This window comes from Oncorhynchus mykiss, chromosome 2 (assembly GCF_013265735.2).
Source record: "Oncorhynchus mykiss isolate Arlee chromosome 2, USDA_OmykA_1.1, whole genome shotgun sequence".
NCBI classification, from domain to species: domain Eukaryota; kingdom Metazoa; phylum Chordata; class Actinopteri; order Salmoniformes; family Salmonidae; genus Oncorhynchus; species Oncorhynchus mykiss.
In genome coordinates, this window is record NC_048566.1 from 20,926,249 (window position 1) to 20,952,177 (window position 25,929).

The window sequence follows — 25,929 nt, forward strand, 5'->3', positions numbered from 1 at the left end:
TGTGTGTGTGTGTTTCAGTGAGTGCATGGGGTCGTTGGTGTGTGTGAAGGTCTCTGAGGAGTGAAACCTTTTAAAACCTAGATTAACTGGCCCCTCCATCCTCTCCTCCCCCTCTCTGTCACCCATCCCATGGTAGAATACCCCAGTGGCAGATCCTCTTCCATTAACTCCCTCTCCCTCCCCTCGATCTGCCCCTCTTTTTTCACTGCAACTCTCCCGGTCCCCTACTCACTCTCTCTCTCACTCTCACTCGCTATCTCTAGCTCACTCCCCCATTCCCTTCAACTGGCTTGTGTCAGAGGGAGCAGTGCAGACCTGTTGTTGTGCTTGTGTTGCTGTAAGGACACAGGTGCTGAATTACTGTGTGGTGAGCAGCACTGTGTGGAGAAACAACCTCTAGTTTACTAGTATCTGTCTGTCTGATCTGTATCATCTCAGATTAGGGGCGCCACACCATGCAGGACACACACACACACTCATCCTGGATTGGTAGTCTCGTACAGGTTTTCATGGGTAGCTCTTTTCAGTCCATTATTCTATTTTTACTTGGTTATCTTCCTGAAATGTTTATATGCAGTCATTTCTCTGAACTCTGTTTACGTCTCCTCACAGGTGTGTGTGATGTGTGTTGGCCTGAGAGGGATTGAATAATGCATAGATCATTGGAAAGGTATTTATAGGAAAGCAGAGTGATTAAAGTTTAATGGCAGGCCTTACCGTCAGTGCTGTACTGCATCATACACACTCTGTCTCTCTGTAAGCTGTCCAGCCTGTCATATTGCGTCTTTTCTCTCTGTCAGATGAACAGCCTCTAGCGCTGTTAGCCATGTAAAGCCATTGATATTTGATAGTTGTGATGTGCTGATCTCAACCATTTATTGGGCCGCTGAGATCTGATCAGTGGAAGGTAGGCTGGAACTAGAATGCTGAAAGAAGGTTCAGGACGACGGAATGCCTAATACGGCTTCATACAGCTTCATACTGCTTCATACTGCTTCATACTGCTTCATACTGCTTCATACTGCTTCATACGGCTTCATACGGCTTCACACTGCTTCACACTGCTTCATACGGCTTCATACGGCTTCACACTGCTTCATACGGCTTCATACGGCTTCATACGGCTTCACACTGCTTCATACTGCTTCATACGGCTTCACACTGCTTCATACGGCTTCATACTGCTTCATACAACTTCACACTGCTTCACACTGCTTCACACTGCTTCATACGGCTTCATACGGCTTCATACGGCTTCACACGGCTTCATACGGCTTCATACGGCTTCATACTGCTTCATACTGCTTCATACGGCTTCATACTGCTTCATACTGCTTCATACGGCTTCATACTGCTTCATACTGCCTCATACAGCCAAATGTTCTAAGCTGATTTGAAATATATTGTGGTCCGCCCAATAAATCAGAGCAGTGTGTTTGGGTTTAATCTTGTGTTTAGGTGTGTCCCAAAAGGAATAGCAGCGACCCAATAGGTCCTGACCTGTTGTTGGGAAACACTCATCTGTTTCTCCATCCCTTTCTCCACATTTTCTTCTCTGACAGTGTTCACTCCAGCCTTCCGTACAGCTCTTCTTTTTCTCACTACCTTCCATTCCCCTCTCTCCATCTCTCCATCATGTTTACATTGTCCCACTACCTTCCTTCCCCTCTCTCCATCTCTCCATCATGTTTACATTGTCCCACTACCTTCCTTCCCCTCTCTCCATCTCTCCCTCATGTTTACATTGTCCCACTACCTTCCATTCCCCTCTCTCTATCTCTCCCTCATGTTTACATTGTCCCACTACCTTACCCTCTCTCCATCTCTCCCTCATGTTTACATTGTCCCACTACCTTCCATTCCCCTCTCTCTATCTCTCCCTCATGTTTACATTGTCTCACTACCTTCCCCTCTCTCCATCTCTCCCTCATGTTTACATTTCCCCACTACCTTCCTTCCCCTCTCTCCATCTCTCCATCATGTTTACATTGTCCCACTACCTTCCATTCCCCTCTCTCCATCATGTTTACATTGTCCCACTACCTTCCCCTCTCTCCATCTCTCCCTCATGTTTACATTGTCCCACTACCTTCCTTCCCCTCTCTCCATCTCTCCCCCATGTTTACATTGCCCCACTACCTTCCTTCCCCTCTCTCCATCTCTCCCCCATGTTTACATTGCCCCACTACCTTCCTTCCCCTCTCTCCATCTCTCCCCCATGTTTACATTGCCCCACTACCTTCCTTCCCCTCTCTCTCTCTCCCTCATGTTTACATTGCCCCCCTACCTTCCTTTCCCCTCTCTCCATCTCTCCCTCATGTTTACATTGCCCCCCTACCTTCCTTTCCCCTCTCTCCATCTCTCCCTCATGTTTACATTGCCCCACTACTTTTCCCTCTCTCCATCTCTCCATCATGTTTACATTGCCCCACTACCTTCCTTCCCCTCTCTCCATCTCTCCCCCATGTTTACATTGCCCCACTACCTTCCTTCCCCTCTCTCTCTCTCCCTCATGTTTACATTGCCCCCCTACCTTCCTTTCCCCTCTCTCCATCTCTCCCTCATGTTTACATTGCCCCCCTACCTTCCTTTCCCCTCTCTCCATCTCTCCCTCATGTTTACATTGCCCCACTACTTTTCCCTCTCTCCATCTCTCCATCATGTTTACATTGCCCCACTACCTTCCTTCCCCTCTCTCCATCTCTCCCCCATGTTTACATTGCCCCACTACCTTCCTTCCCCTCTCTCTCTCTCCCTCATGTTTACATTGCCCCCCTACCTTCCTTTCCCCTCTCTCCATCTCTCCCTCATGTTTACATTGCCCCCCTACCTTCCTTTCCCCTCTCTCCATCTCTCCCTCATGTTTACATTGCCCCACTACTTTTCCCTCTCTCCATCTCTCCATCATGTTTACATTGCCCCACTACCTTCCTTCCCCTCTCTATCTCTCCATCATGTTTACATTGCCCCACTACCTTCCCCTCTCTCCATCTCTCCATCATGTTTACATTTCCCCACTACCTTCCTTCCCCTCTCTCCATCTCTCCATCATGTTTACATTGCCCCACTACCTTCCCCTCTCTCCATCTCTCCATCATGTTTACATTGCCCCACTACCTTCCCCTCTCTCCATCTCTCCATCATGTTTACATTGCCCCACTACCTTTCCCTCTCTCCATCTCTCCATCATGTTTACATTGCCCCACTACCTTCCCCTCTCTCAATCTCTCCATCATGTTTACATTGCCCCACTACCTTCCTTCCCCTCTCTATCTCTCCATCATGTTTACATTGGCCCACTACCTTCCCCTCTCTCCATCTTTCCATCATGTTTACATTTCCCCACTACCTTCCTTCCCCTCTCTCCATCTCTCCCTCATGTTTACATTGTCCCACTACCTTCCTTCCCCTCTCTCCATCTCTCCCTCATGTTTACATTGCCCCACTACCTTCCTTCCCCTCTCTCCATCTCTCCCTCATGTTTACATTGCCCCACTACCTTCCTTCCCCTCTCTCTATCTCTCCCTCATGTTTACATTGTCCCACTACCTTACCCTCTCTCCATCTCTCCATCATGTTTACATTGTCCCACTACCTTCCTTCCCCTCTCTCTATCTCTCCCTCATGTTTACATTGTCCCACTACCTTACCCTCTCTCCATCTCTCCCTCATGTTTACATTGCCCCACTACCTTCCTTCCCCTCTCTCCATCTCTCCCTCATGTTTACATTGCCCCACTACCTTCCTTCCCCTCTCTCCATCTCTCCATCATGTTTACATTGCCCCACTACCTTCCTTCCCCTCTCTCCATCTCTCCATCATGTTTACATTGTCCCACTACCTTCCTTCCCCTCTCTCCATCTCTCCATCATGTTTACATTGCCCCACTTTTTACTTTTTCTCTCCGTCTCCCCTCCTCTTGCTCTCTTTCCTCCCTCCCTCAAAACGTCCATCTCTCCCCACGTTCCCCTCTTCCGTACTCTCTGCTATGTTTATATCCTCCCCTCCTCTCACTGACTGGTGTTATAGGGTGACATCAGTGTTAAGCTCCTTGCCCAAATGGCACCCCACAGACACAGAGAGAGAGAGAGGGCCCTGCTCTGGGTCACAATACTTTTATCCACAGCCATTTTTAGCATCAGTCTGCTCTATGTGATTACGCAACAACACGCGGGTGGGCCGAGACACACACTCCCCAGACACAGTTTAACACACACACACTAGGGATGTGCATTTTTCTCTTTCAAGATGATTCGTTACATATCTAGTCTCCAATACAATACACTAACAACACGTTTTAGTTTGATTAAAGAACGATGCGAAATGATTCTTTGCACTAACATTTTGTTGCATAAACACATTCATTTTCCATTCCAAATTAAAATCTGCTGCAGATGGAGCTCATGAGCTGGGCCTCTCTGAGCTGGGCCTCTCTGAGCTGGGCCTCTCTGAGCTGGGCCTCTCTGAGCTGGGCCTCTCTGAGCTGGGCCTCTCTGAGCTGGGCCTCTCTGAGCTGGGCCTCTCTGAGCTGGGCCTCTCTGAGCTGGGCCTCTCTGAGCTGGGCCTCTCTGAGCTGGGCCTCTCTGAGCTGGGCCTCTCTGAGCGTGTGTGTGCGTGCGTGCGTGTGTGTGTGTGTGTCTGACATCACCATTACCCACTAATGAATGACATAGGTTGTCATTCAGTCAATAAAGGCTAATATCACTCAAGCCATTTTAGCATTTGAATGCCGAAGGTGCCGCCCAGATGTGCAACATCAGGAACATGCCCAGTTTGACTAGGATACTGATATTCCCTAGGGTTGTTGGGCATGCAGAATGACTTGTACATCAATGACTGTCAGCACCGTTACATGCTTAGTTTGACCCTGAAGGAGAGGACACAGTTGTTACAAGTTGAGGTATTTCCGTAAAGTAGAAAGAACGTGTTTGGAGATGTGAACCTGCGATTGTTAAGGTTTGGATTGGTTTTGGGTGCCGGGACCGACACAGTCATATCTTTAACATTTGAATTGGGGACCGATACGTATCAGTGAATCAGTACATACCTAATACACACACCCACAGTGGTTGTTGTTTTAGGATGATTTGGGATTATGATGGGGAGAACAGTGAGCAAGTGAGGACTAGGCTAGGGAGAGAGGGAGGGTGGGAGGGAGGAAAAAAATACCTGACCACCGACTGACCCAAACTTAAGGAAAGCTTTGACTATGTACAGACTCAGTGAGCATAGCCTTGCTATTGAGAGAGGCCACCGTAGGCAGACATGGCTCTCAAGAGAAGACAGGCTATGTGCTCACTGCCCACAAAATGAGGTAGAAACTGAGCTGCACTTCCTAACCTCCTGCCCAATGTATGACCATATTAGAGACACATATGTCCCTCAGATTACACAGATCCACAAAGAATTAGAAAACAAACCCGATTTTGATAATAAACTCCCATATCTACTGGGTGAAACACCACATCACAGCAGCAAGATTTGTGACCTGTTGTCGCAAGAAAAGGTCAACCAGTGAAGAACAAACACCATTGTAAATACAACCCATATTTATGTTTATTTATTTTCCATTTTGTACTTTAACCATGTGTACATCGCGTCAACACTGTATATATACATCATATTACTTTTGTAATGTCTGTGAGTGTAATGTTTACTGTTCATTTTTATTGTTTATTTCACTTTTGTATATTAACTACTTCACTTGCTTTGGCAATGTTAACATATGTTCCCCATGCCAATAAAGCCCTTAAATGAAATAGAATTGAGAGATGGAGGGAGGGATGAGAGCTGGAGAGTGAGGGGTATGTAAGCTATGTAGAGAGAGTAGAGTGCTAGCAGTAGCAGATCTGGGAGCAGTGCAGTCAGGACAGTAACCCCCCCTGCACCTGCCTGTCTACACACTGGGGCCATTGTGCTCCAGTCACACACACACTCTCGCTAGTGTTAGTGAGGTCACCTGACTTAGCCTAGGTGTTTAGATGGTGTGTGTGAGCAGCCCCTGGCTCACCTAATCTGGCCATGGTATAGTTGGAGTAAGGTGTGTGTCTGTCTTTGTGTGTGTCTTTGTGTCTGGGCTCTAGCTGGGAGAAAGGTGGAGAAAGAGGGGTGGTGGTGCGTGCGTGCGTGCGTGCAGGCTTTGTGTTGCTGGCAACAACAGTGCACTGTGGCAAGCCATTGAGTCACAGCATTGGTGGCGTGGATTTTTGTGTTCCAGTGCAGGTGTGTGTGGGCTCCCTGTGCGTGGTGTTGTCTGTTGTTCTGTCTGCTTGTGTGTGTGTGTACCAGTTGTGTCCCTGGTGTGTGGGTGTATGTCTTCGTGTGTGCAGTCTTTCTCTGCTCTGTGTGTGTGGCTGCAGGCAAGGAGGGGAGAGAAGGAGAGAAGTGTGTGGGACTGTGAGTTGCTTCAGAATTCTCTCGTTCCTCTGGCTTGTGTGTGTTTGTGGGTGAAAGATATCTGCCTGATTTGCTGGTATCAATTGGTGTACAGGGATGTTGTAGTGTTGGTGGAGGTTAGGACTAGTAACAGGGATGTTGTGGTGTTGTTGGAGGTTAGGACTAGTAACAGGGATGTTGGAGTGTTGGAGGTTAGGACTAGTAACAGGGATGTTGTAGTGTTGGTAGAGGTTAGGACTAGTAACAGGGATGTTGGAGTGTTGGAGGTTAGGACTAGTAACAGGGATGTTAGTGTAGGTTAGGATTAGTAACAGGGATGTTAGTGTAGGTTAGGATTAGTAACAGGGATGTTAGTGTAGGTTAGGACTAGTAACAGGGATGTTAGTGTAGGTTAGGATTAGTAACAGGGATGTTGTAGTGTTGGTAGAGGTTTGGACTGGTAACAGGGATGTTGTAGTGTTGGTGGAGGTTAGGACTAGTAACAGGGATGTTGTAGTGTTGGTGGAGGTTAGGACTAGTAACAGGGATGTTGTAGAGGTTAGGAGTAGTAACAGGGATGTTGTAGTTTTGGTGGAGGTTAGGAGTAGTAACAGGGATGTTGTAGTGTTGGTGGAGGTTAGGACTAGTAATATGGATTTTGTAGTGTTGGTGGAGGTTAGGAGGAGTAACAGGGATGTTGTAGTGTTGGTGGAGGTTAGGAATAGTAACAGGGATGTTGTAGTGTTTGTAGAGGTTAGGACTAGTAACAGGGATGTTGTCGTGGTGGTAGAGGTTAGGACTAGTAACAGGGATGTTGTCGTGGTGGTAGAGGTTAGGACTAGTAACAGGGATGTTGTCGTGGTGGTAGAGGTTAGGACTAGTAACAGGGATGTTGTAGTGTTGGTGGAGGTTAGGAGGAGTAACAGGGATGTTGTAGTGTTTGTAGAGGTTAGGACTAGTAACAGGGATGTTGTCGTGGTGGTAGAGGTTAGGACTAGTAACAGGGATGTTGTAGTGTTGGTGGAGGTTAGGAGGAGTAACAGGGATGTTGTAGTGTTGGTGGAGGTTAGGAGGAGTAACAGGGATGTTGTAGTGTTTGTAGAGGTTAGGACGAGTAACAGGGATGTTGTAGTGGAGGTTAGGACTAGTAACAGGGATGTTGTAGTGTTGGTGGAGGTTAGGAGGAGTAACAGGGATGTTGTAGTGTTTGTAGAGGTTAGGACGAGTAACAGGGATGTTGTAGTGTTGGTGGAGGTTAGGAATAGTAACAGGGATGTTGTCGTGGTGGTGGTAGAGGTTAGGACTAGTAACAGGGATGTTGGTGGAGGTTAGGAGGAGTTACAGGGATGTTGTAGTGGAGGTTAGGACTAGTAACATGGATGTTGTAGTGTTGTTGGAGGTTAGGACTAGTAACAGGGATGTTGTAATGTTGGTGGAGGTTAGGAGGAGTAACAGGGGTGTTGTAGTGTTGGTGGAGGTTAGGAGGAGTAACAGGGATTTTGTAGTGTTGGTGGGGGTTAGGAGGAGTAACAGGGATGTTGTGGTGGTAGAGGTTAGGAGGAGTAACAGGGATTTTGTAGTGTTGGTGGAGGTTAGGAGGAGTAACAGGGATGTTGTAGTGTTGGTGGAGGTTAGGAGGAGTAACAGGGATGTTGTAGTGTTGGTGGAGGTTAGGAGTAGTAACAGGGATGTTGTAGTGTTGGTGGAGGTTAGGAGTAGTAACAGGGATGTTGTAGTGTTGGTGGAGGTTAGGACTAGTAACAGGGATGTTGTAGTGTTGGAGGTTAGGACTAGTAACAGGGATGTTGTAGTGTTGGTGGAGGTTAGGAGGAGTAACAGGGATGTTGTAGTGTTGGTGGAGGTTAGGAGGAGTAACAGGGATGTTGTAGTGTTGGAGGTTAGGACTAGTAACAGGGATGTTGTAGTGTTGGTGGAGGTTAGGAGGAGTAACAGGGATGTTGTAGAGGTTAGGAGTAGTAACAGGGATGTTGTAGTTTTGGTGGAGGTTAGGAGTAGTAACAGGGATGTTGTAGTGTTGGTGGAGGTTAGGAGTAGTAACAGGGATGTTGTAGTGTTGGTGGAGGTTAGGAGTAGTAACAGGGATGTTGTAGAGGTTAGGAGTAGTAACAGGGATGTTGTAGTTTTGGTGGAGGTTAGGAGTAGTAACAGGGATGTTGTAGTGTTGGTGGAGGTTAGGAGTAGTAACAGGGATGTTGTAGTGTTGGTGGAGGTTAGGACTAGTAACAGGGATGTTGTAGTGTTGGAGGTTAGGACTAGTAACAGGGATGTTGTAGTGTTGGTGGAGGTTAGGACTAGTAACAGGGATGTTGTAGTGTTGGAGGTTAGGACTAGTAACAGGGATGTTGTAGTGTTGGAGGTTAGGACTAGTAACAGGGATGTTGTTGTGTTGGAGGTTAGGACTAGTAACAGGGATGTTGTAGTGTTTGAGGTTAGGACTAGTAACAGGGATGTTGTAGTGTTGGAGGTTAGGACTAGTAACAGGGATGTTGTAGTGTTTGAGGTTAGGACTAGTAACAGGGATGTTGTAGTGTTGGAGGTTAGGACTAGTAACAGGGATGTTGTAGTGTTTGTAGAGGTTAGGACTAGTAACAGGGATGTTGTAATGTTGGTGGAGGTTAGTAGGAGTAACAGGGATGTTGTAGTGTTTGTAGAGGTTAGGATGATTAACAGGGATGTTGTAGTGTTGGTAGAGGTTAGGACTAGTAACAGGGATGTTGTAGTGTTTGTAGAGGTTAGGACTAATTAACATGATTTCTGAGCCATGTTGGTGTGGATGTTGTCTCTATGGAAGTGCTGCCCTGGAAGAGCAAGGTAGTCATCCAGTGTTGTCGACCCAGCCGTGTATTTCTCTCTGTCTCTTTCTGTCTCTCTCTCGTTGTGGCTCTCTTTCTCTCTTTCCATCTCGCCCTCTGTGTGTTCGTGGTTACATCACTCGCCCTCTCTGTCTCTCTCTCTATGCCTCTTGCGTAACCGCCAGATTTATTTGCTCCAGCTGAGGACTAATCTCTCCCGTGAGACAGACAGAAGGAACAAGGGAGAGGAGGAGAGCAGGACAAGCCAACCTTTCTAACCTGACTGGACGCTCTGCCTCGTTAATTCAATCAGTCCACCAATTAATGTGCTTTAGAGCAGAGCCCTGTTTACAACCACCGTGACCTGTATGTTTATGTAGCAGTGTTTTTAATCTTCAAAACCCCACAATCTTCTCCAACTGTAGCTGAGTTGACGCGTAGTTTCCCCTCGTCCGTCTGTCTCTGTCTCTGTCTGTCTGTCTGTCTGTCTCTGTGTGTCTGTGTGTGGGGAGAGCAGGCGCATGGTAGCCCAGTCATACTGAAGGATAAACAGTGATTATCTGGGCTGCCTGGAGAGAGAGACATGCTTATGTACCACTCTCAGACAGACCACACATACATGTGAGGGACACTAGCCAAGACAACGCTCTAGCTACAGTCAGAGGAGAATAACACATAAACAAAGACACACACACAGAATCACGTTCAGTCAAGCTTGAATTGTCATGCGTCTCATACACGCGTATACACAGATACACACACACACACACACACACACACACACACACACACAATGCCGCCGGCAGTGAGGCGAGTGTGAGGCGTCTGTGAGGTAAGAAAGATCAAAGCTACTTAATCAGCTTTAACAGACACATTTAGAGAGAGAGAGAGAGGAGAGATGTGGGAAAAGAAAGAATGGGGAGAGTGAGGGATAGCAGAGAACAGAGGGTAGAGGAAGTGGTGACAGGCGGTGACACTGCGCGTGTCCTCCTTCCCTGTTTAAGATGGGATAATCACACACACACACACACACACACACACACACACACACACACACAAGCTGTGCTCTTTCCTCCATGTCCCCCTCACAGCCCACTGTGACATGCTGCTGCCAATGCCATGATAGTGTGTGTGTAGTGTCTTTGTCTTTTCTTTTCCTATATACCTATTCCATATCTTTCTTTCCCCCTCCCTCTCTTTGTCAACCCTTTCTTTGCTTACCCTTTACCTCCTCCCTCTCTTCCCTCTCTCGCCCACTACGTCTCTCTTACAGGAATTGTTAGCAGATGTGGACAGAGCTTTTTCCTTCATCTAAAATGATCCCCAATAGAAGAATGTCAGGAAAAGAGGGAGGGAAAGAAGGGTTGATGGAGAAGCGGAAAGGAACGGGGAAGGAATAGGTTGATGGTCTCGGTGAAGTGAGATGAGGGTGTATTTTTGGCTGACGCAGTCAAGCCGTCGGGGTCACAAACAAAGTTGGCGGGGAGGAACAGCGCCTCGGCATCTGAGTAGCATGTGATGCTAACCTGTCCTGCTGTTGTTGAAAAGGCCTGGCTTAGGATTAGTTGTAAGTGAATAAAGATGAGGAGTTGGGACTATAGAAAAGTCTTCATCCACCTCAGCAGTTACATAATTAGGACTCTATAAAATCAGTTATACTTTTGATTTGAACTGTTTAGTTTTTCCCCAAATCCTGTTTTTTTCCATTTACTTTTTCCAGGTTTCTGTTTCCCTCAACTTTTCCCAGGTTTCTGTTTCCCTCAACTTTTTCCAGGTTTCTGTTTCCCTCAACTTTTTCCAGGTTTCTGTTTCCCTCAACTTTTTCCAGGTTTCTGTTTCCCTCAACTTTTTCCAGGTTTCTGTTTCCCTCAACTTTTTCCAGGTTTCTGTTTCCCTCAACTTTTTCCAGATTTCTGTTTCCCTCAACTTTTTCCAGGTTTCTGTTTCCCTCAACTTTTTCCAGGTTTTCAACAATACTTAAACCACATCAGCAGACCACTTTTGAGGTCGTTGGATTTTGTTGTTGTTGAAATGTACATTTCTGGGTGTAGTTGCTGTTTAATTCCAGTGTGTCGTTTGCAAGAGGCTGTTGTTTAGAAGTGTTTATGTATCTCACACGATGGAAGAATTAACAAAACAAATACCACCTGGATTGACACAAATAATCCTGACATCATTCTGCCAGGGAAGCACAGGCTACTTTAGTTACCATTTCATTGAGAAGGTTTTTTGGAAAGCCTTTCTATCTACCAGAAGACTTTTCATTAGCATCATCGCTAGCAGCTACACAGTGGTAGACGTACCGCACATACAGACAGGGGGAATTATTGTTGCCTCTTCAGAACGTTGCAGGACAATACGAATCACTGAGGCATTCTGTATGCTAGTCAATACAGTTCAATCAATACACTTTTTAAACATTTTTGAATTCCATTTTAACGTCTGGATGTTATAGGGCCCGACATAATTCACTCAGCCTCTCGTTGGCACCAGGGATGTTTTGTGTGTCTCTCTGTGAGCACGTGTGTGTAATGAGGACAGAGAAGTCCTGTATAGTGTAAACAGGTGAGTGAGAGGCACATGCAGTGGATTCCCCAGTACAGTACAGGACAGACCAGACAGACAGGCAGCACCACCCAACACACTGGCTGCATAACCTACATGGTGAGACACATTGATGAAACACCATACTGAGGCTGTTAATGACAGAGTATCACATCACCTTAAACAATCAACTGAAGAGTTGCATCGTTTCATTACTTTGTAATTGGGTTATTTAGTTAAGATAAACTCCACAACTCTAACCAGTCCCATGAGAAGTGTGATAGTCTGACCGAGAGGGCAATTGAGGTGGGGATGACAGTAGAGCAGTTGAGGTGGGGGGGACCGTAGAGCAGTTGAGGTGGGGGGGACCGTAGAGCAGTTGAGGTGGGGATGACAGTAGAGCAGTTGAGGTGGGGGGGACCGTAGAGCAGTTGAGGTGGGGATGACAGTAGAGCAGTTGAGGTGGGGATGACAGTAGAGCAGTTGAGGTGGGGATGACAGTAGAGCAGTTGAGGTGGGGATGACAGTAGAGCAGTTGAGGTGGGGAGGACCGTAGAGCAGTTGAGGTGGGGATGACAGTAGAGCAGTTGAGGTGGGGATGACAGTAGAGCAGTTGAGGTGGGGGGGACCGTAGAGCAGTTGAGGTGGGGGGGACCGTAGAGCAGTTGAGGTGGGGATGACAGTAGAGCAGTTGAGGTGGGGATGACAGTAGAGCAGTTGAGGTGGGGGGGACCGTAGAGCAGTTGAGGTGGGGGGGACCGTAGAGCAGTTGAGGTGGGGGGGACCGTAGAGCAGTTGAGGTGGGGGGGACCGTAGAGCAGTTGAGGTGGGTATGACAGTAGAGCAGTTGAGGTGGGGGGGACCGTAGAGCAGTTGAGGTGGGGATGACAGTAGAGCAGTTGAGGTGGGGATGACAGTAGAGCAGTTGAGGTGGGGATGACAGTAGAGCAGTTGAGGTGGGGATGACAGTAGAGCAGTTGAGGTGGGGAGGACCGTAGAGCAGTTGAGGTGGGGGGGACCGTAGAGCAGTTGAGGTGGGGGGGACCGTAGAGCAGTTGAGGTGGGGATGACAGTAGAGCAGTTGAGGTGGGGATGACAGTAGAGCAGTTGAGGTGGGGATGACAGTAGAGCAGTTGAGGTGGGGGGGACCGTAGAGCAGTTGAGGTGGGGATGACAGTAGAGCAGTTGAGGTGGGGATGACAGTAGAGCAGTTGAGGTGGGGAGGACCGTAGAGCAGTTGAGGTGGGGAGGACCGTAGAGCAGTTGAGGTGGGGAGGACCGTAGAGCAGTTGAGGTGGGGAGGACCGTTGGGCAGTTGAGGTGGGGATGACAGAGCAGTTGAGGTGGGGAGGACCGTAGAGCAGTTGAGGTGGGGAGGACCAGGAGCAATTGAGGTGGGGAGGACCGTAGAGCAGTTGAGGTGGGGAGGACCGTTGGGCAGTTGAGGTGGGGATGACAGTAGAGCAGTTGAGGAGGAGTGATGGGAATGTGCAGGACACTGGATAGGAGGAGTGATGGGAACATGCAGGCCACTGGATAGGAGGAGTGATGGGAACGTGCAGGACACTGGATAGGAGGAGTGATGGGAACATGCAGGCCACTGGATAGGAGGAGTGATGGGAACGTGCAGGACACTGGATAGGAGGAGTGATGGGAACGTGCAGGACACTGGATAGGAGGAGTGATGGGAACGTGCAGGCCACTGGATAGGAGGAGTGATGGGAACGTGCAGGCCACTGGATAGGAGGAGTGATGGAAACGTGCAGGCCACTGGATAGGAGGAGTGATGGGAACGTGCAGGCCACTGGATAGGAGGAGTGATGGGAACGTGCAGGCCACTGGATAGGAGGTGTGATGGGAACATGCAGGCCACTGGATAGGAGGAGTGATGGGAACATGCAGGCCACTGGATAGGAGGAGTGATGGGAACGTGCAGGCCACTGGATAGGAGGAGTGATGGGAACGTGCAGGCCACTGGATAGGAGGAGTGATGGGAACGTGCAGGCCACTGGATAGGAGGAGTGATGGGAACGTGCAGGCCACTGGATAGGAGGTGTGATGGGAACATGCAGGCCACTGGATAGGAGGAGTGATGGGAACGTGCAGGCCACTGGATAGGAGGAGTGATGGGAACGTGCAGGCCACTGGATAGGAGGAGTGATGGGAACGTGCAGGCCACTGGATAGGAGGTGTGATGGGAACATGCAGGCCACTGGATAGGAGGAGTGATGGGAACATGCAGGCCACTGGATAGGTTTGTGAGGTTTGGAATCATGCCGTGCAGGTATAAGACTAAATGTAACAGTATCTAACGTTGTGGCTTGCGAGACACAGATGCAGCAAGTCTGTAGGCTATTGCTGTTGAGGACCTTCTGTTAGCAAAAGTGATGATAATATTACTAAAACTGTTAGAAAACAAGCCATGACGATGTGAAGAGTAGTCTAGTTTTATTTAAAGAGTTACACTGAGTTCTTCTGAGAGGAGAGGTGGAACAGTTCACTGTGTCTCAGTGCAGCTTGTCCCGGCTGGCCTGCATGGCCTGTTTGTCTTCACCACCCCTAGTTACTGCCTGGTGTTGGACTATGGAAAGGTTCTGTTCTTCCACTGCCAGGTAGAGTGGGCTACACACACACACACACACACACACACACACACACAGCGAGGCAGAGTGTGGGTCTTGGAAGTGAGAGGAGCGAGATTCTTCTCTCATTCAACAAAGAACTCTGTCGCCTCACGACTACCTGTTCCTGGCTCCCTCTCTCTCTCTCCCTCCTCCACCTCCACCTTTCTCTTACCTGTTCTGTTTGAGTCTTTACTGCTCTGTGTTTGAAAGGATTAATTGTCATGTATGTTATATTTTTTTGTTCTGTTTGTTTCTGGGGGTTTATTTTTAGGCCTGAAGTGTCTGGTTGCTAGGACACAGTGTCCAGGAGAGAGAGGGAGGGAGAGAAAAGGAAGGGAATGGAGGGAGAGATGTGTTTGCGTTGTGAAGGCTGAATTACACACTCACACACTTAGTCAGCGATGACGCGCACACACACACACACACACACACACACACACACACACACACACACACACACACACACACACACAGAGACATCCTGCCCAGTAACTGTTATTGTGAACTTGTTTTTCTTGTTTTGTGTATCTTCTTGTCATTAGGTCTGTTCAGTGTGTGTCACTGTCATGCTGGTTTGGCTTTCCTGACTGTACCTCTCTAACTGCTGTCACTGTCACTGTCTCTGTCTGTCTGTCTGTCTGTCTCTGTGTCTGTCTGTCTGTCTCTGTGTCTGTCTGTCTGTCTGTCTGTCTGTCTGTCTGTCTGTCTGTCTGTCTGTCTGTCTGTCTGTCTGTCTGTCTGTCTGTCTGTCATTAGTGTGAGTGCTGGTCAGAGCAGCACACTTGTTGAACTCCATTTTTCCAGCGTCCTTGTCGTTCCCCTGCAGTGGCTTCTCTCTGTCACACAGGACCATCTCCTGGGTCTTAACACACCTTCCTGGTCTAGGTCCTACAGGCTTTCAGACATGACATGTTGACCATCCCAGTTCTACAGGCCTGGTGGATTTGACCTGGTGGCCAACTTTACAAAGTGTTCTCTTTTCACTGGATGTCTATTTGAGGGAGCATTCATGTACTCACACACACACACACACACACACACACACACACATACACACACACAGGAAACAGATCTGTTGTTGTGGTTTAGAACAGTTGCTCTCTTCCTGTCCCTTGCTGGTGACACATTCCAGGAAACCTTCTCACACACACACATCCTTAACCCACTTGCTACCAGTCAGTATACACGCACACTCCTGATGGACGGATAGTTCTAGCATCACCTTGGCAACAGCATGGTTAGTACAGGCACTGTGCCACCAATGTCTCGCTGACCACACACACACACACACACACAACACTAACCAGGTTTCTATCCAACCATTTTATGTGGATGGATTACCTGATGCATGAATAAGTCACGTCTGGGCTGATGGAAACAGGAAATGCCGGTACAATTTTATAAATGCGACAGACAATTGTTTGGTTGGACATGGTGGGATCTTGTTGTGTCAGTGAAATGATGTGGAAACGCCTTTATGAGCAAGTATTGATATAATAGCCATCATATAGAAGTCAACTTGATATGTTGTGTGGTCCTCCTCCCACCACAACTTGGGAAGCAGGCAGGTTATTAGTCTACAGATGAAATAAGTTCTGCTGAACTTCACAGGGTGGTGAAAGTGAACGGTGATGAGCTTGATGCTTATTCTGGTGAAATGATGATCGATGCTTGGCTGCCATTTTACAAATTAAACTAATATCACTATTATCCATAATAATGTCATAATGTAGGTAGCCCACCCTCACTGTGTCTGCCAGCTGTTGGCTAGAGTATGTGCCAAGACCAGAGTGGACACATTTGCTCTAACACAGTTGACAAACCCATCACTCGAGTTGAAAACGCGATGGAAACCCATTTAACTTGTATTATTCATTTGGTTGAATGGGAATTTAACCACAATAGTTATTTTATATGCAGTACATCATCACACAGCCTGTTATCCTCAATACGTCTGTTTGATGGAAATACATCTATGGTGGGAAATTAGCGGATTGTTTTATGCAGATTTTACAATATTCACATGATATCTTTTGCAAATTGGATGGAAACCTAGCTACTGACACACCTATTCTACACATCCTCAATCCACACAAGCCCCCCACCTTTTTATTAGATTCTTTATTTAACTAGGCAAGTCAGTTAAGAACAAATTGTTATTTACAATGACAGCCTACCCAGCCAGACCCTAACCCAGATGACGCTGGGCCAATTGTGCACCTTCCTATGGGATTCCCATTCATGGCCGGTTGTGATACATCCTGGAAACGAACCAGGCTCTGTAGTGATGCCTCTAGTGCTGAGATACAGTGCCTTAGACCGCTGCACCACTCAGGAGCCCAATGGGTCACACAGTCACTAACACAGTATCTTGCATTTACATAGTTACACAATATGCACACACAGAAAACACACAGCCCAGTACAACATGTTGGGAAGAGAGGAGGAGGGGGGGGAGTCAACTGACAGGTTCATGTCTGCCCAGAGCTACAGGAGTACATTAACACCAATATGTGAAATGGCGGGAGGGAGAGAAAGAGAGAGGCACTTGCGGTCTGTCCCTAAGGAGGCTGGTGTGTATGTGCTTGAGTGTGTATGTGTGTGTGAGGGGAATGTCTTGGGAGCGTAGTGTTACTCTGGTGAAGGTAATAAATATACCCGGCAGCACCTCAGAGATCCACCACCAGCTTTACTGACACAATATTATTCTGCTGCCCCAAACCCCACTGGGACAATGGGGTGGTGTGTGTGTGTGTAAAGAGTAACTCCGGTTAAAGATTCTGCCCATATGATTAGGTGCCACTGGGGTCGTCAGAGTCCGTTCCCCTGCAGCCTGGTCTCCAAGAAACAATCACATCAACTGATGCTGCAATTCTCTCATGATCATTTAGTTCCTTATGTAGGCAAGTTGGCATTAAACATGATCCTGACCTGAGCAGGAAGAAGTCCAGGCTCTAGTAACAGGTTCCAACTCCGGGCTCTAGTAACAGGGTCCAACTCTGGGCTCTAGTAACGGGGCCCAACTCTGGGCTCTAGTAACAGGGTCCAACTCCGGGCTCTAGTAACAGGTTCCAACTCCGGGCTCTAGTAACAGGTTCCAACTCCGGGCTCTAGTAACAGGTTCCAACTCTGGGCTCTAGTAACAGGGTCCAACTCCAGGCTCTAGTAACAGGTTCCAACTCCGGGCTCTAGTAACAGGGTCCAACTCCGGGCTCTAGTAACAGGTTCCAACTCTGGGCTCTAGTAACAGGGTCCAACTCCGGGCTCTAGTAACAGGTTCCAACTCCGGGCTCTAGTAACAGGTTCCAACTCCGGGCTCTAGTAACAGGGTCCAACTCTGGGCTCTAGTAACAGGTTCCAACTCCGGGCTCTAGTAACAGGTTCCAACTCTGGGCTCTAGTAACAGGTTCCAACTCCGGGCTCTAGTAACAGGGTCCAACTCCGGGCTCTAGTAACAGGTTCCAACTCTGGGCTCTAGTAACAGGGTCCAACTCCGGGCTCTAGTAACAGGGTCCAACTCCAGGCTCTAGTAACGGGGTCCAACTCCGGGCTCTAGTAACGGGGTCCAACTCTGGGCTCTAGTAACGGGGTCCAACTCCGGGCTCTAGTAACAGGGTCCAACTCCGGGCTCTAGTAACAGGGTCCAACTCTGGGCTCTAGTAACAGGTTCCAACTCCGGGCTCTAGTAACAGGGTCCAACTCCGGGCTCTAGTAACAGGGTCCAACTCTGGGCTCTAGTAACAGGGTCCAACTCCGGGCTCTAGTAACGGGGTCCAACTCCGGGCTCTAGTAACAGGGTACAACTCCGGGCTCTAGTAACAGGGTACAACTCTGGGCTCTAGTAACAGGGTACAACTCTGGGCTCTAGTAACAGGGTACAACTCTGGGCTCTAGTAACAGGGTACAACTCTGGGCTCTAGTAACAGGGTACAACTCTGGGCTCTAGTAACAGGGTACAACTCTGGGCTCTAGTAACAGGTTCCAACTCCGGGCTCTAGTAACAGGGTCAAACTCCGGGCTCCAGTAACAGGGTACAACTCCGGGCTCTAGTAACAGGGTACAACTCTGGGCTCTAGTAACAGGGTACAGCTCTGGGCTCTAGTAACAGGTTCCAACTCCGGGCTCTAGTAACAGAGTCCAACTCTGGGCTCTAGTAACAGGTTCCAACTCCGGGCTCTAGTAACAGGTTCCAACTCTGGGCTCTAGTAACAGGGTCCAACTCTGGGCTCTAGTAACAGGTTCCAACTCCGGGCTCTAGTGACAGGGTCCAACTCTGGGCTCTAGTAACAGGTTCCAACTCCGGGCTCTAGTAACAGGTTCCAACTCTGGGCTCTAGTAACAGGGTCCAACTCTGGGCTCTAGTAACAGGTTCCAACTCCGGGCTCTAGTAACAGGGTCCAACTCCGGGCTCTAGTAACAGGGTCCAACTCTGGGCTCTAGTAACAGGGTCCAACTCCGGGCTCTGGTAACAGGGTCCAACTCAGGGCTCTAGTAACGGGGTCCAACTCCGGGCTCTAGTAACAGGTTCCAACTCAGGGCTCTAGTAACGGGGTCCAACTCCGGGCTCTAGTAACGGGGTTCAACTCCGGGCTCTAGTAACGGGGTTCAACTCCGGGCTCTAGTAACGGGGCCCAACTCCGGGCTCTAGTAACGGGGCCCAACTCCGGGCCCTGGAAACGGGGTCCAACTCCCGGCTCAGTCTGTCTGTCATGTAGAATAGGGAATCCAGTCTGCTATATTCATTACGTTTTTATCTGTGACATTCTAAACGCTTCATCTTGCTGAATATACCCCAGCAGATTTCCAGGAAGGTTATGGTGTGTAGGGTGTAGCTATAGGCTGTAGTGTGCATGAGGGTGTAAAATGGGAATATACAGTGGTCCGTTTATTAGGTACACAACCCCATTTACAAAAAATGGTTCGCTCCTACAGTCAGTGAACCACGTGGTCCGCTATATAACGCAGGCAGGCAGGCATTGAGGCTTTCAGTTACTGTTTGATTGAGCGTTAGAATGGGCCAGTGACCTAAGAGACTGAGTGTGGTGTGATGGTCGTTGCCAGGTGCGCTGGTTCCAGTATCTCAGAATTGGCGGGCCTCCTGGGCTTTTCACGCACAACGGTGTCTAGGGTTTACGGAGAATGGTGCGACAAACAAACAACATCCAGTCAGTGGTAGTCCTGTGTTGATGAGAGGTCGAAGGAGAAAGGCAAGAATCGGGCTCGCTAACAAACGGCCCACAAACGGTGCAAATAACAGCACAGTACAACAGTGGTGTGCAGAACGGCATCTCAGAACGCACAACTCATCGGTCCTTGTCACAGATGGGCTATTGCAGCAGACAACCACACCAGGTTACACTCCTATCAGCTAAAAACAAGAAGAAGCGGCTCCAGTAGGCACGTGATCAACAACACTGGACAATTGAGGAGCGGGAAAACTTTGCCTGGTCCGACGAATCCTGGTTCTTGTTGCAAATTGTTGATGGCAGAGTCAGGATTTGGGGCTAAGCAGCATGAGTCCATGGCCCCATCCTGCCTGGTGTCAACGGTACAGGCTGCTGCTGGTTTAATGGTGTCCGGACAGTTTTCCTAGCACATGTTAGGTCCCTTTTTCATACCAATTTATCAATGTTTGAACGCCACAGTGTATCTGAACATTGTTGCTGACCAGGTGCATCCTTTTATGGCTACTGGGGGGGTCCGTCCCAGTACTAGATGGGTGTAACTAATAATCTGGCCACTGAGTGTATGGTTGTGTTTGTCTTTGTCTCCTGTTTCTCGCTCCTCCTCCCCCTCTCGCAGCACTTCTCAACATCTCTCTCTCTCTCCTTCCCCCCTCATGCTCTCTCGTTCTCTCTCTGTGGAACAATAACCCCAGTGTATGTATGGGTCTATTTTTGTCCCTCCAAGGCCACCAGTACTCCCCCACCTCCATGTCTCTCTCTTGCTCTGTCTGTCTCTCTCTCTTGCTCTGTCTGTCTCTCTCGCTTGCTCTGTCTGTCTCTCTCTCTTGCTCTGTCTGTCTCTCTCTCTCTCTCGCTCTGTCTGTCTCTCTCTCTCTCTCGCTCTCTGTCTCTCTCTCTCGCTCTGTCTGTCTCTCTCTCTCTCTCGCTCTCTGTCTCTCTCTCTCTCGCTCTGTCTGTCTCTCTCTCTCTCTCGCGCTGTCTGTCTCTCTCTCGCGCTGTCTGTCTCTCTCGCGCGCTGTCTGTCTCTCTCTCGCGCTGTCTGTCTCTCTCTCGCGCTGTCTGTCTCTCTCTCGCGCTGTCTGTCTCTCTCTCGCGCTGTCTGTCTCTCTCTCGCGCTGTCTGTCTCTCTCTCGCGCTGTCTGTCTCTCTCTCGCGCTGTCTGTCTCTCTCTCGCGCTGTCTGTCTCTCTCTCGCGCTGTCTGTCTCTCTCTCGCGCTGTCTGTCTCTCTCTCGCGCTGTCTGTCTCTCTCTCGCGCTGTCTGTCTCTCTCTCGCGCTGTCTGTCTCTCTCTCGCGCTGTCTGTCTCTCTCTCGCGCTGTCTGTCTCTCTCTCGCGCTGTCTGTCTCTCTCTCGCGCTGTCTGTCTCTCTCTCGCGCTGTCTGTCTCTCTCTCGCGCTGTCTGTCTCTCTCTCGCGCTGTCTGTCTCTCTCTCGCGCTGTCTGTCTCTCTCTCGCGCTGTCTGTCTCTCTCTCGCGCTGTCTGTCTCTCTCTCGCGCTGTCTGTCTCTCTCTCGCGCTGTCTGTCTCTCTCTCGCGCTGTCTGTCTCTCTCTCGCGCTGTCTGTCTCTCTCTCGCGCTGTCTGTCTCTCTCTCGCGCTGTCTGTCTCTCTCTCGCGCTGTCTGTTTCTCTCTCGCGCTGTCTGTCTCTCTCTCGCGCTGTCTGTCTCTCTCTCGCGCTGTCTGTCTCTCTCTCGCGCTGTCTGTCTCTCTCTCGCGCTGTCTGTCTCTCTCTCGCGCTGTCTGTCTCTCTCTCGCGCTGTCTGTCTCTCTCTCGCGCTGTCTGTCTCTCTCTCGCGCTGTCTGTCTCTCTCTCGCGCTGTCTGTCTCTCTCTCGCGCTGTCTGTCTCTCTCTCGCGCTGTCTGTCTCTCTCTCGCGCTGTCTGTCTCTCTCTCGCGCTGTCTGTCTCTCTCTCGCGCTGTCTGTCTCTCTCTCGCGCTGTCTGTCTCTCTCTCGCGCTGTCTGTCTCTCTCTCGCGCTGTCTGTCTCTCTCTCGCGCTGTCTGTCTCTCTCTCGCGCTGTCTGTCTCTCTCTCGCGCTGTCTGTCTCTCTCTCGCGCTGTCTGTCTCTCTCGCGCTGTCTGTCTGTCTGTCTCTCTCGCTCTGTCTGTCTGTCTGTCTCTCTCGCTCTGTCTGTCTGTCTGTCTCTCTCGCTCTGTCTGTCTGTCTCTCTCGCTCTCTCTCGCTCTGTCTGTCTCTCTCTCGCTCTCTCTCGCTCTGTCTGTCTCTCTCTCGCTCTCTCTCGCTCTGTCTGTCTGTCTCTCTCGCTCTCTCTCGCTCTGTCTGTCTGTCTCTCTCGCTCTCTCTCGCTCTGTCTGTCTGTCTGTCTGTCTCTCTCTCGCTCTGTCTGTCTGTCTGTCTCTCGCTCTGTCTCTCTCGCTCTCTCTCGCTCTGTCTGTCTGTCTCTCTCGCTCTCTCTCGCTCTGTCTGTCTGTCTCTCTCGCTCTCTGTCTGTCTCTCTCACTCTCTCTCGCTCTGTCTGTCTCTCTCTCGCTCTGTCTGTCTGTCTCTCTCGCTCTCTCTCGCTCTGTCTGTCTGTCTGTCTCTCTCTCTCTCTCTCGCTCTGTCTGTCTCTCTCTCTCTCGCTCTGTCTGTCTCTCTCTCGCTCTCTCTCGCTCTGTCTGTCTGTCTCTCTCGCTCTGTCTGTCTCTCTCTCGCTCTGTCTGTCTGTCTCTCTCGCAGTGGTCAGGTATTCTGCCACTGTCTACTCTCTGTTTAGGGCCAAATAGCATTCTAGTTTGGGTCAGACACAGTGGTCAGGTATTCTGCCGCTGTGTACTCTCTGTTCAGGGCCAAATAGCATTCTAGTTTGGGTCAGACACAGTGGTCAGGTATTCTGCCGCTGTGTACTCTCTGTTCAGGGCCAAATAGCATTCTAGTTTGGGTCAGTCACAGTGGTCAGGTATTCTGCCACTGTGTACTCTCTGTGTAGGGCCAAATAGCATTCTAGTTTGCTCTGTTTTTTTGTTAATTCTTTCCAATGTGTCAAGTATTTATCTTTTGGTTTTCTCATGATTTGGTTGGGTCTAATTGTGTTTCTGTCCTGTGGCTCTGTGGGGTGTGTTTGTGTTTGTGAACAGTGACTCTCCTTCTCTCTATGTCTCTCTGTCACGGTCTCTCTGACCACTGCGCCACTTGGGATGAGGGTAGGAGATGGTTCTGTGTACTTGGTTGTCAGCGATTGGATATGGCACGTTACTCTCCTTCTCGCTATCATTCCCTTTTTCCACTCCCCCCCCCCCCCCCCCCATCTCTCTCTCTCGTTTAGAGGTCATTGTAGTTGGTCCCTCTACATAGTTGAAATAACTCCAGCGTTAGAAGTCTAGAAAAGGCCCGCCAAAGAGATCACACAGAGGAAGACGGGCATCCGCAGAGATAGAGAGGGAGAACAAGGGAGGGGGGTAAGCAATGTGACCTGGATGACAGCAGACTACCAGACGAGCTATGATCTCATCCCTCTCTTTATACCCCTTCTTTCCCCAACCCCCTCTTCAACCATTGTCTCTCTCTCTCTTCCCACTCTTGTTTCCCACTCTCCCTCCTCCCCCTTTCTCTCTCCTTGCCCTAGGACTCACCCTGTCTCCTCTTCCCTCCTTCTCTTTCAGCCCCCCCAGGACTCCCTCCATCCCCCAACCAAAAGTTGTAGCTACTTACCACACTCTCCAACCCCCCCCCCCCCCCCCCCCCCCCTCCCCTTTTATATATTCTCACTTACTAACACCCCTCCACACCCCGAGCTCTAGTGTCCCAGGGCAGAGATTACCCCCCCCTCCACACACACACACAGCCTAGCTGCTGCATTATTGATGGTGTGTGTGTCTGGCTCCTCTCTGTGCTGTAATGGCTATCTGGTGTCTCCCCCAGGAGGGAAAGAGAGCACCAGAGATGGATAGAGGAGAGGAGGATGGGCAGGAGGAGTAGAGGTCAGAGAGGTTAAGTCTGGGGGGGTGAGGTCCCACACTGCTTTTCTCCTGCATGGCATTGATGCATTCTGACACACACACGTACACGTCTTTCTCACACAAAGCCCACTGTAGGGTCGCTTAAAACCTCATCAAACAGACGTGTGTGTGTGTTTGTCGTGGTCTCTGTTTCTTGTGTCAGTATGAGCAGCCTCTTGTGATAACTGATCCACGGTGACTCAGGACAGGTTTGGCCTCTGGGTGTAACATATAGGACACAGCCTTGGGGTGTGATGAAAAGACACCTGTTGTGGCTCTATTTTCCTCAGAATCCCTGTAGAGAAGACATGTCTGTCCCGTATCACAACACACTACTGGGCTCTGGTTGCTGAGACATTGTTTCCTACCAAGATCACTTTACACTGATATTACAACTCACACTGGTGCTTTCATCCCCTGTTTAGCTGGCTTGTTTTTTTTGGGAGGGGGGGGGGGGGGGTTACCCTGTTATTTACACACACGGTACGGTACGCTCTCTCCATATCTGTACGTGTGATGATGTTGATTGGTTTTGTAGTCTTTGTTCAGAGGTTGGCAGGCAGAGTTTGCCTCTATCTACTTACCAGGGATCCATTTCACCTGTTGACCTGACACGCGATGTGTGTGTAGTCTATTGCCTGTGTCACTGTCATCCTATCAAAGCTGAGTTTCGGCAACAAAATATATAAAAACAAGACATCTGTCAATAATTGAGAACTCTCCAAACTGCTCTTATTCAGTTAGTCAATCTGGTTCACCAAGGCAGACTTATTTAAGCCCACATAGAACTACATAAAGCAGATCTGGCACATATCTTTTGAGTGTGGCTCGATGTTGGTTGCCAGATGCTGTGTATTGACGTAGTGGAGGGCGTTAGGTAACAGGGTCTAAATGGTGGCGCTGCATAGCCCTAACCCTAACCCTTTTATCTATCTGTCAATCACTCCATCGTCTACAAAGGCTCTCCAACATCTAGCTACATTTGGTTATTTTTATGATTTTCAGGGCTCATCTCTCAATGATCGGCTATGAAAAACCAACTGACATTTACTCCTGAGGTGCTGACCTGTTGCACCCTCTACAACCACTGTGATTATTATTATCTGACCCTGCTGGTCATTTATGAACATTTGAACATCTTGGCCATGTTCTGTTATAATCTCCACCCGGCACAGCCAGAAGAGGACTGGCTACCCCTCATAGCCTGGTTCCTCTCTAGGTTACTTCCTAGGTTTTGGCCTTTCTAGGGAGTTTTTCCTAGCCACCGTGCTTCTACACCTGCATTGTTTGCTGTTTGGGGTTTTAGGCTGGGTTTCTGTACAACACTTTGAGATATCAGCTGATGTAAGAAGGGCTATATAAATACATTTGATTTGTACTAGTAGTGACTTTTCTGCTGTCGTGATGTCATACACGCCCATGATGTAGCTAGACCTCATACAAATGCGGTCTAAAGTTAAGTTAATTCCGTAACGCCATGTTATCTGTTGTATAGATCCTGCCACGTGAATCAGGAGAAAGTTGGAGGCCTCAAACCCCGATGAATGGGATTGGTCGGCAATTGACTTGGCCTGATATTTATCACGGAACTATGGACTCCTGTTCTTCTCAGGCAGAGTAATGGTTATGTAGAGAGGATGTTCGTCATATTGAACAGTAGGTGATCCGTGTTCCTCTCTGATTTCAACTATGTAACACTCCGGTGATGCCTACACCCAGTCTGGCTCAGATTTGTCACATCTTCATGACCACATGTGAGGAAATAACCCCACAAGTGCATTCAACTCGTCATTCATGAATATACACTCATTCACTCACATACTGGCTTATTCTCAATCTTGAATACACATTTACATCAAGGTCAGTCGAGCAGGCAGACAAACAAACAAACACTCATGAACATGTGCCCACACCCACAGTCTGTTTCCACCTTTCACACTTTGAGCTTCCGTTGTACATTTGGGGGAGGGAGGACTAGGTCGTGTTGTTTCCTCTGTCAGTAGGAAACAGTGACAGAATCAGGGAAAAGAGATGGAGAGGTTTTCATTATGAATAGTATTCCACAGACATAGAAAGAGCACCAATGTTGTGGTCGTGTGTGTGTTCACTATTAGAGTAGTATCACGGCAGGGAGATCAGTGAGTGTTTCCGGCGCAGGACTGTTGTGGGTGGGTGGACGCCCTAGCAGTGACGGTGACAGGACTATTGTGGTTTCTACACCCAGTCTACCATGAGTCAGATACAACACAAAGTAGAGTGGAGGAGAGGAAAGAAGAGGAGGGCAGAGAAGAGGCCAGGTCAGGCAGGTGTGAGTGACAAGCAGCCACACTCGATGATGTGCAGCACTGTGTACGCCTGAATAACAGTAGAAACAGAATCAGACTGATGTACAGATGGATCCCAAATACATCCCTAAGCTACAGACCGAGAACTAAAAGACCGAACACAAG

At 49.0% G+C, this 25,929-nt stretch overlaps 1 protein-coding gene across 2 annotated transcripts in view; it reads left to right on the plus strand.

The window, feature by feature from the left end:
* Positions 1-25,929, plus strand: part of erfl3 (Ets2 repressor factor like 3) — a 77,278-nt gene that overhangs the window by 26,045 nt on the left and 25,304 nt on the right. The window lies entirely within an intron of this gene.